The following is a 9,812-nucleotide window of genomic DNA, read 5'->3' as shown; positions in this document are numbered from 1 at the left end:
GAGCTTTTGTTGCCACAAAGTACAATCGGACTTTTCAGCACCGTAATAGCCACGCCTTTTGCCAAAACGTCACAAAATTCGGCAGAGAGTAAGATCATTGTCTTGAGTCTTTTCTGAATAATTTTCAGTCGGATTCGTCAAAAGGGCACCGTGCAGTACGTGAAAATAAAAACAAAAACACATTTTTTATTCCACTTGGCGGCGCTGTGTGTATAACAAAATAATAACATTAAGATGTCTTCAGGTCGGGACGTTTTATTTACAGGTGAAGGTTTGGATTTTTAGGAGCATGTGCAGGGGAGTTATTAAGCATTCATTTATTTGTATTAGGTTCATTTTGTCTTCTTATTATTGATATTTGACTGATTCATTAAAAGCAGACAATTATGTTTTAGGTTAATTTTTTACCTGACATGTTTCGGCGAGTCTTTCGCCTTCTTCAGAGTGTCGCATGATGGTGTCTTGAGACCCGTCTTTATCAGCTGATGTTCCATGAGGGTGTGACTTACCTGTCAAAAAAATGAAAAATCAGAGCAGTAAAAGAACAAGCACAACATGAACATTACAAATCAGCAATCACTGACCACTGCAAAAGGGAAAACCACATCATGGACCGGGAGAAGGGCAGGGTCATCCGCACCGAAGAGAACAAACAACAGCGCTGGATCAGAGAGGCCATTGACATCTGCAAGCGAGGCATAAAAACCATGAACAGAGACAAGGGAGCCTTCATCCTCTCTACCACCTGGAGCAGCATCTTGGCGGAGTGAACGGACAGCGGGGGGCGTGACTTGCCTTCATTCTTGTGAATGGTAAGTCACGCCCTCATGGAACATCAGCTGATAAAGACGGGTCACAAGACACCATCATGTGACACTCTGAAGAAGGCGAAAGACTTTCGTATTGTGACATCCTCAAGGCCTAAACACTCATCCGAGCAAATATAAGGTAGATTTTGTTAACCTGCCCGGAGAAAAACATCAACGAAAATAATTTGTATTTGTTTTAACCAGTTGGTGGCGCTACCACTGCGATCAAAAATAAGTTGGCAGCCGTCTTCAGGGCCTGAATATCCTCAAATGTGAAAAATTTCGAGAAGATGGATCATGTGAATCATTTTGCAGGAACTTTTGTTGCCACGGAGAATAATCAGACTCTGCGGCACCGCAATAGCCACGCCCTTCGAAGGAAAGTCACAAAAATAGGGATAGAGTAAGATCAATGTCTTGAGTCTTTTCTAGCCAATTTTCAATCGGATTCGTTAAAAGGGCAACGTGCAGTACGTCAAAATGTAAAAAATGATATTGATTGGCGCAAGGTGTATAACAGAATATAAACATATAGATGTCTTCAGGTACCGACTCTTTATGTACATGTGAAGTTTTGGATTTTTAGCAGCATGTGCAGGAGAGTTATTAAGCATTTTGTCCATTGCGGCAAAGGAAATCTTAAGTGAAAACTTTGAAGCCCCGCCCCTGTCATATAGTATTTCGGAAACAAAAGATTTTAGCCCCAGTGTTTGTCCCAGGTCTTAAGATGCTACAGACAGAATTTTAAGGCAATCAGATGAAGCCTTTAGGATCAGGGTGCAAAAGAATGACCCCTGTAAACATGCAAAAAAGGGCAAAAGTCGGACTTTCAAAAATTCATAACTCACTTCCTGTTCATATTAGACGTTAAAATATCAAATTTCTCGCCATGCCCGATGAGACTGCCAAGTTTGGTGAGTTTTTGTGCATGTTTCGGGGGTCAAAAATGCGATCGTACAATCGGAAAAATAATAATAATAATAATTTCTACAAAAACAACAGGGACTTCGCAGCGGTCGCTGCTCAGGCCCTAATAATAATAATAATAATAATAATAAAAGTAATAATATTTTCTACAAAAACAATAGGGACCTCGCAGCCGTCGCAGCTCGGGCCCTAATAACAATTTCTAGAAAAACAATAGGGACCTCGCAGCGGTCACTGCTCGGGCCCTAATAATAATAATAATAATAATAATTTCCACAAAAACAATGGGGACCTCGTAGCGGTCGCTGCTCGGGCCCTAATAATAATTTCTACATAAACAATAGGGACATCGCCGCGGTCGCTGCTCGGGCCCCAATAATAATTTCTACACAAAGTCCATTGTGGTGACCCGCCCCCTTTTAATAAATTCAAAATGGCCGACTTCCTGTAAAACCTAGCTCATTGCTCCAAGAGACTTTTTTGTAGGTCTTGGTCTTATACATACAGTGAACCCTCGCTACTTCGCGGTTCACCTTTCGCGGGTTCAGTGCTTCGCGGGTCTAAAAAATATTCGGGGGCATTGTAGTTTCGCCGAGCGGCACGACGGGGCGCTGGAGCGGTTAGACGGCCGGCGTGCACCGAAGAAGAGCGTGGGCGAAGAGAAGAGTGGACGAAGAAGAGCACGTTCCCCCGGACACGATCGGTGGCGACGTTTCGCGCGGTTCGGACCGTACCAGAGCTCCGGCCGGCGTGCGTGGCAGTTAAGCCGTAGAGGAGCACCTTCCCCGGGCACGGGCGGTGCCAAGCGGCCCCTAAGTTTAACCGAATGGAAGCTCCGGAGGAGGAGGGCATGCTCGCGTCACAGTAAGCCGTAGAGGAGCACCTTCCCCGGGCACGGGCGGTTCCAAGCGGCCCCTAAGTTTAACCGAATGGAAGCTCCGGAGGAGGAGGGCATGCTCGCGACACAGTAAGCCGAAGAGGAGCACCTTCCCCGGGCACGGGCGGTGCCAAGCGGCCCCTAAGTTTAACCGAATGGAAGCTCCGGGGGAGGAGGGTGGGCGTGTGTCACAGTTAAGCCGAATTGGAGCACCTCTTCCGCCCGGGCACGAGCGGAGCGCGAAGCTGTCAGTTATGAATGAATAAATGAATAAATAAATAAATAAATAAAGAATGGCACCTTTCATTTCACAGGGCACACCAGACGGCGTACCAGCAGGTAAAAGTCTGAGTAATTAAATAAATACAAAAAGAATGGCTGGGGAATAAAAAAATAATACGTTTTAATAATAATTTGTTTTTTTTGTTATAACATGAATTTCACTCTCTCTCTCCCCGTATATATATATATATATATATATATATATATATATATTTATATATTTATTATATATGTTGTATTTTTTTTTTAAGCATTTTTGAAGGTGCGCCGCTACTTCGCGGATTTTCAGTTTTCGCGGGTGGTCTCGGTCCCCATTAACCGCGATAACCGAGGGTTCACTGTACTCCATAAAATTTACAAAAAGCGAGGTGAAACACTCAACCAGGGCTGCTCTGCATGTTGTGCTGGGCCACCTGGAACAACAGCGGAGCTATGCAAGGATGCTCTTTGTGGACTACAGCTCGGCATTCAACACGATCATCCCAGACATCCTCGTCGCCAAACTGGACACTCTCGGCCTCCCTGCCCTCACACGCATCTGGATTAAGGACTTTCTGACCAACAGACCCCAGACTGTGTTGCTCGGCCCCTACATGTCCTCCACCCTCATGCTGAGCACCGGTTCCCCCCAAGGATGCGTGCTGAGCCCTCTCCTGTACGCCCTCTACACCTACGACTGCAGCCCGGCCCACGGCAACAACACCATCGTCAAGTTTGCTGACGACACGACAGTGGTCGGTCTGATCTCGGAAGGTGACGAGACAGCCTACAGAGAGGAGGTAGGGAGACTGACAACTTGGTGCAAGGACAACAGACTGCACCTTAACTCTGCTAAAACAAAGGAGATTGTCGTCGACTTCAGGAGGAACAAGACGCTGCCGCCCCCCCTCTGCATCGAAGGCGTGTGTGTGGAGAGGGTCCACACGTTCAAGTTCCTGGGAGTACAGATCTCCGATGACCTTTCTTGGAGTCACAACACCACAGCAGTGGTAAAGAAGGTCCGCCAACGTCTGCACTTCCTGAGAGTCCTCAGGAAATTCAACCTGGACAGGAAGCTGCTGCTGGCCTTCTACCACTCGTCCATCGAGAGCCTGCTGACGTACTGTGTCTCCACCTGGTACAGCGGCTGCACTGAGGCGGACAGAGTGAGGCTCCAGAGGACAGTCAAAACAGCGCAAAGGATTATTGGCTGCCCTCTCCCCTCGCTGTCGGACATCTACACCGCCCGGTGCCTCAGAAGGGCTCTCAACATCGTCAAAGACAATACCCACCCAAACTCACACCTGTTCGACCTGTTGCCCTCTGGCAGGCGCTACAGATGCATCAAATCAAGGACCAATAGACTGAGAAACAGTTTCTTTCCGAGAGCCATCTCCATACTGAACTCTCACACACACACGAGACCACCCTAACCTTGCAAAACAGCATTGTGATGTGTTTCTATATGCCCTATTCAGTACTGAATTCCATTGCACTGTCTTATTTATTTATCTAATTTATATATTGTCTGTATTATTGTTGTATTGCACTGGAGAGGGGAGCCCTCTAATCTCGTTGCACACTTGAGTACAATGACAATAAAGGGATTTCTATTTCTATTCTATTCTTTTTTTAACTTTTCTCGAGGGCCATGGCGAGCCATTTAAAAAAAGCTGCACAACTAACGTATAAAATATTGATAAATTTGCTCTGCCTGATGTGTGTGTAAAGTTTCACGAGTTGTCGTTCATATTTAGAACCTCATAATCAGCGTTGTTTTATTGCCGAACAGTGCAATGCCACTCCCACAACTTTTCACGAAAAAGGATGAATTTCGTATTGTGACATCCTCATGGCCGAAACAGTCATCCGAGCATATATGAGGGCGACCTTGTTGAGTTGCACGGAGAAAAACATCCAAGAAAATAACTTGTATTAGCTTTTACCAGTTGGTGGCGCTACTACTACGATGAAAAATAAGTTGGTAGATGTCTTCAGGGCTGAAGTATCCTCAAATGTGTACAACTTCGAGAAGATAGGATCATCTGAGTCATGTTGCCGGAGCTTTTGTTGCCACAAAGTACAATCGGACTTTTCAGCACCGTAATAGCCACGCCTTTTGCCAAAACGTCACAAAATTCGGCAGAGAGTAAGATCATTGTCTTGAGTCTTTTCTGACTAATTTTCAGTCGGATTCGTCAAAAGGGCACCGTGCAGTACGTGAAAATTAAAATAAAAACACATTTTTGATTCCACTTGGCGGCGCTGTGTGTATAACAAAATAATAACATTAAGATGTCTTCAGGTCGGGACGTTTTATTTACAGGTGAAGGTTTGGATTTTTAGGAGCATGTGCAGGGGCGTTATTAAGCATTCATTTATTTGTATTAGGTTCATTTTGTCTTCTTATTATTGATATTTGACTGATTCATTAAAAGCAGACAATTATGTTTTAGGTTAATTTTTTACCTGACATGTTTCGGCGAGTCTTTCGCCTTCTTCAGAGTGTCGCATGATGGTGTCTTGAGACTTTATCAGCTGATGTTCCATGTGGGTGTGACTTACCTGTCAAAAAAATGAAAAATCAGAGCAGTAAAAGAACAAGCACAACATGAACATTACAAATCAGCAATCACTGACCACTGCAAAAGGGAAAACCACATCATGGACCGGGAGAAGGGCAGGGTCATCCGCACCGAAGAGAACAAACAACAGCGCTGGATCAGAGAGGCCATTGAGATCTGCAAGCGAGGCATAAAAACCATGAACAGAGACAAGGGAGCCTTCATCCTCTCTACCACCTGGAGCAGCATCTTGGCGGAGTGAACGGACAGCGGGGGGCGTGACTTGCCTTCATTCTTGTGACAGGTAAGTCACGCCCTCATGGAACATCAGCTGATAAAGACGGGTCACAAGACACCATCATGTGACACTCTGAAGAAGGCGAAAGACTTTCGTATTGTGACATCCTCAAGGCCTAAACACTCATCCGAGCAAATATAAGGTAGATTTTGTTAACCTGCCCGGAGAAAAAAAATCAACGAAAATAATTTGTATTTGTTTTAACCAGTTGGTGGCGCTACCACTGCGATCAAAAATAAGTTGGCAGCCGTCTTCAGGGCCTGAATATCCTCAAATGTGAAAAATTTCGAGAAGATGGATCATCTGAATCATTTTGCAGGAACTTTTGTTGCCACGGAGAATAATCAGACTCTGCGGCACCGTAATAGCCACGCCCTTCGAAGGAAAGTCACAAAAATAGGGATAGAGTAAGATCAATGTCTTGAGTCTTTTCTAGCCAATTTTCAATCGGATTCGTTAAAAGGGCACCGTGCAGTACGTCAAAATGTAAAAAATTATATTGATTGGCGCAAGGTGTATAACAGAATATAAACATATAGATGTCTTCAGGTACCGACTCTTTATGTACATGTGAAGTTTTGGATTTTTAGCAGCATGTGCAGGAGAGTTATTAAGCATTTTGTCCATTGCGGCGAAGGAAATCTTAAGTGAAAACTTTGAAGCCCCGCCCCCGTCATATAGTATTTCGGAAACAAAAGATTTTAGCCCCAATTTTAGCCCCAGTGTTTGTCCCAGGTCTTAAGATGCTACAGACAGAATTTTAAGGCAATCAGATGAAGCCTTTAGGATCAGGGTGCAAAAGAATGACCCCTGTAAACATGCAAAAAAGGGCAAAAGTCGGACTTTCAAAAATTCATAACTCACTTCCTGTTCATATTAGACGTTTAAAATATCAAATTTCTCGCCATGCCCGATGAGACTGCCAAGTTTGGTGAGTTTTTGTGCATGTTTCAGGGGTCAAAAATGCAATCGAACAATCGGAAAAATAATAATAATAATAATTTCTACAAAAACAACAGGGACTTCGCAGCGGTCGCTGCTCAGGCCCTAATAATAATAATAATAATAATAATAAAAGTAATAATATTTTCTACAAAAACAATAGGGACCTCGCAGCCGTCGCAGCTCGGGCCCGAATAACAATTTCTAGAAAAACAATAGGGACCTCGCAGCGGTCACTGCTCGGGCCCTAATAATAATAATAATAATAATTTCCACAAAAACAATGGGGACCTCGTAGCGGTCGCTGCTCGGGCCCTAATAATAATTTCTACAAAAACAATAGGGACCTCGCCGCGGTCGCTGCTCGGGCCCCAATAATAATTTCTCCACAAAGTCCATTGTGGTGACCCGCCCCCTTTTAAGTTAATTCAAAATGGCCGACTTCCTGTAAAACCTAGCTCATTGCTCCAAGAGACTTTTTTGTAGGTCTTGGTCTTATACATACAGTGAACCCTCGCTACTTGGCGGTTCACCTTTCGCGGGTTCAGTGCTTCGCGGGTCTAAAAAATATTCGGGGGCATTGTAGTTTCGCCGAGCGGCACGACGGGGCGCTGGAGCGGTTAGACGGCCGGTGTGCGCCGAAGAAGAGCGTGGGCGAAGAGGAGAGTGGACGAAGAAGAGCACGTTCCCCCGGACACGATCGGTGGCGACGTTTCGCGCGGTTCGGACAGTACCAGAGCTCCGGCCGGCGTGCGTAGCAGTTAAGCCGTAGAGGAGAACCTTCCCCGGGCACGGGCGATTCCAAGCGGCCCCTAAGTTTAACCGAATGGAAGCTCCGGAGGAGGAGGGCATGCTCGCGTCACAGTAAGCCGAAGAGGAGCACCTTCCCCGGGCACGGGCGGTGCCAAGCGGCCCCCAAGTTTAACCGAATGGAAGCTCCGGGGGAGGAGGGCGGGTGTGTGTCACAGTTAAGCCGAATTGGAGCACCTCTTCCGCCCGGGCACGAGCGGAGCGCGAAGCTGTCAGTTATGAATGTATAAAAGAATAAATAAATAAATGAATAAAGAATGCCACCTTTCATTTCACAGGGCACACCGGACGGCGTACCAGCAGGTAAAAGTCGGAGTAATTAAATAAATACAAAAAGAATGGCTGGGGAATAAAAAAATAATACGTTTTAATAATAATTTGGTTTTTTTGTTATAACATGAATTTCACTCTCTCTCTCCCCATATATATATATATATATATATATATATATATATAAGCATTTTTGAAGGTGCGCCGCTACTTCGCGGATTTTCAGTTTTCGCGGGTGGTCTCTGTCCCCATTAACCGCGATTACCGAGGGTTCACTGTACTCCATAAAATTTACAAAAAGCGAGGTGAAACACTCAACCAGGGCTGCTTTTTTTAACATTTCTCGAGGGCCATGGCGAGCCATTTAAAAAAAGCTGCACAACTAACGTATAAAATATTGATAAATTTGCTCGGCCTGATGTGTGTGTAAAGTTTCACGAGTTGTCGTTCATATTTAGAACCTCATAATCAGCGTTGTTTTATTGCCGAACAGTGCAATGCCACTCCCACAACTTTTCACGAAAAAGGATGAATTTCGTATTGTGACATCCTCATGGCCGAAACAGTCCTCCGAGCATATATGAGGGCGACCTTGTTGAGTTGCACGGAGAAAAACATCCAAGAAAATAACTTGTATTAGCTTTTACCAGTTGGTGGCGCTACTACTACGATGAAAAATAAGTTGGTAGATGTCTTCAGGGCTGAAGTATCCTCAAATGTGTACAACTTCGAGAAGATAGGATCATCTGAGTCATGTTGCCGGAGCTTTTGTTGCCACAAAGTACAATCGGACTTTTCAGCACCGTAATAGCCACGCCTTTTGCCAAAACGTCACAAAACTCGGCAGAGAGTAAGATCATTGTCTTGAGTCTTTTCTGACTAATTTTCAGTCGGATTCGTCAAAAGGGCACGTTGCAGTACGTGAAAATTAAAATAAAAACAAATTTTTGATTCCACTTGGCGGCGCTGTGTGTATAACAAAATAATAACATTAAGATGTCTTCAGGTCGGGACATTTTATTTACAGGTGAAGGTTTGGATTTTTAGGAGCATGTGCAGGGGAGTTATTAAGCATTCATTTATTTGTATTAGGTTCATTTTGTCTTCTTATTATTGATATTTGACAGATTCATTAAAAGCAGACAATTATGTTTTCGGTAAATTTTTTACCTGACATGTTTCGGCGAGTCTTTCGCCTTCTTCAGAGTGTCGCATGATGGTGTCTTGAGACCCGTCTTTATCAGCTGATGTTCCATGAGGGTGTGACTTACCTGTCAAAAAAATGAAAAATCAGAGCAGTAAAAGAACAAGCACAACATGAACATTACAAATCAGCAATCACTGACCACTGCAAAAGGGAAAACCACATCATGGACCGGGAGAAGGGCAGGGTCATCCGCACAGAAGAGAACAAACAACAGCGCTGGATCAGAGAGGCCATTGAGATCTGCAAGCGAGGCATAAAAACCATGAACAGAGACAAGGTTGCCTTCATCCTCTCTACCACCTGGACCAGCATCTTGGCGGAGTTAACGGACAGCGGGGGGCGTGACTTGCCTTCATTCTTGTGACAGGTAAGTCACGCCCTCATGGAACATCAGCTGATAAAGACGGGTCACAAGACAGCATCATGTGACACTCTGAAGAAGGCGAAAGACTTTCGTATTGTGACATCCTCAAGGCCTAAACACTCATCCGAGCAAATATAAGGTAGATTTTGTGAACCTGCCCGGAGAAAAACATCAACGAAAATAATTTGTATTTGTTTTAACCAGTTGGTGGCGCTACCACTGCGATCAAAAATAAGTTGGCAGCCGTCTTCAGGGCCTGAATATCCTCAAATGTGAAAAATTTCGAGAAGATGGATCATCTGAATCATTTTGCAGGAACTTTTGTTGCCACGGAGAATAATCAGACTCTGCGGCACCGCAATAGCCACGCCCTTCGAAGGAAAGTCACAAAAATAGGGATAGAGTAAGATCAATGTCTTGAGTCTTTTCTAGCCAATTTTCAATCGGATTCGTTAAAAGGCACCGTGCAGTACGTCAAAATGT

The sequence above is a fragment of the Idiotropiscis lumnitzeri genome, unplaced genomic scaffold, assembly GCF_059441095.1.
Source record: "Idiotropiscis lumnitzeri isolate Australia: NSW breed Sydney's pygmy pipehorse unplaced genomic scaffold, RoL_Ilum_1.0 HiC_scaffold_33, whole genome shotgun sequence".
Classification (NCBI taxonomy): Eukaryota; Metazoa; Chordata; class Actinopteri; order Syngnathiformes; family Syngnathidae; genus Idiotropiscis; species Idiotropiscis lumnitzeri.
This window is presented reverse-complemented; position numbering follows the sequence as displayed.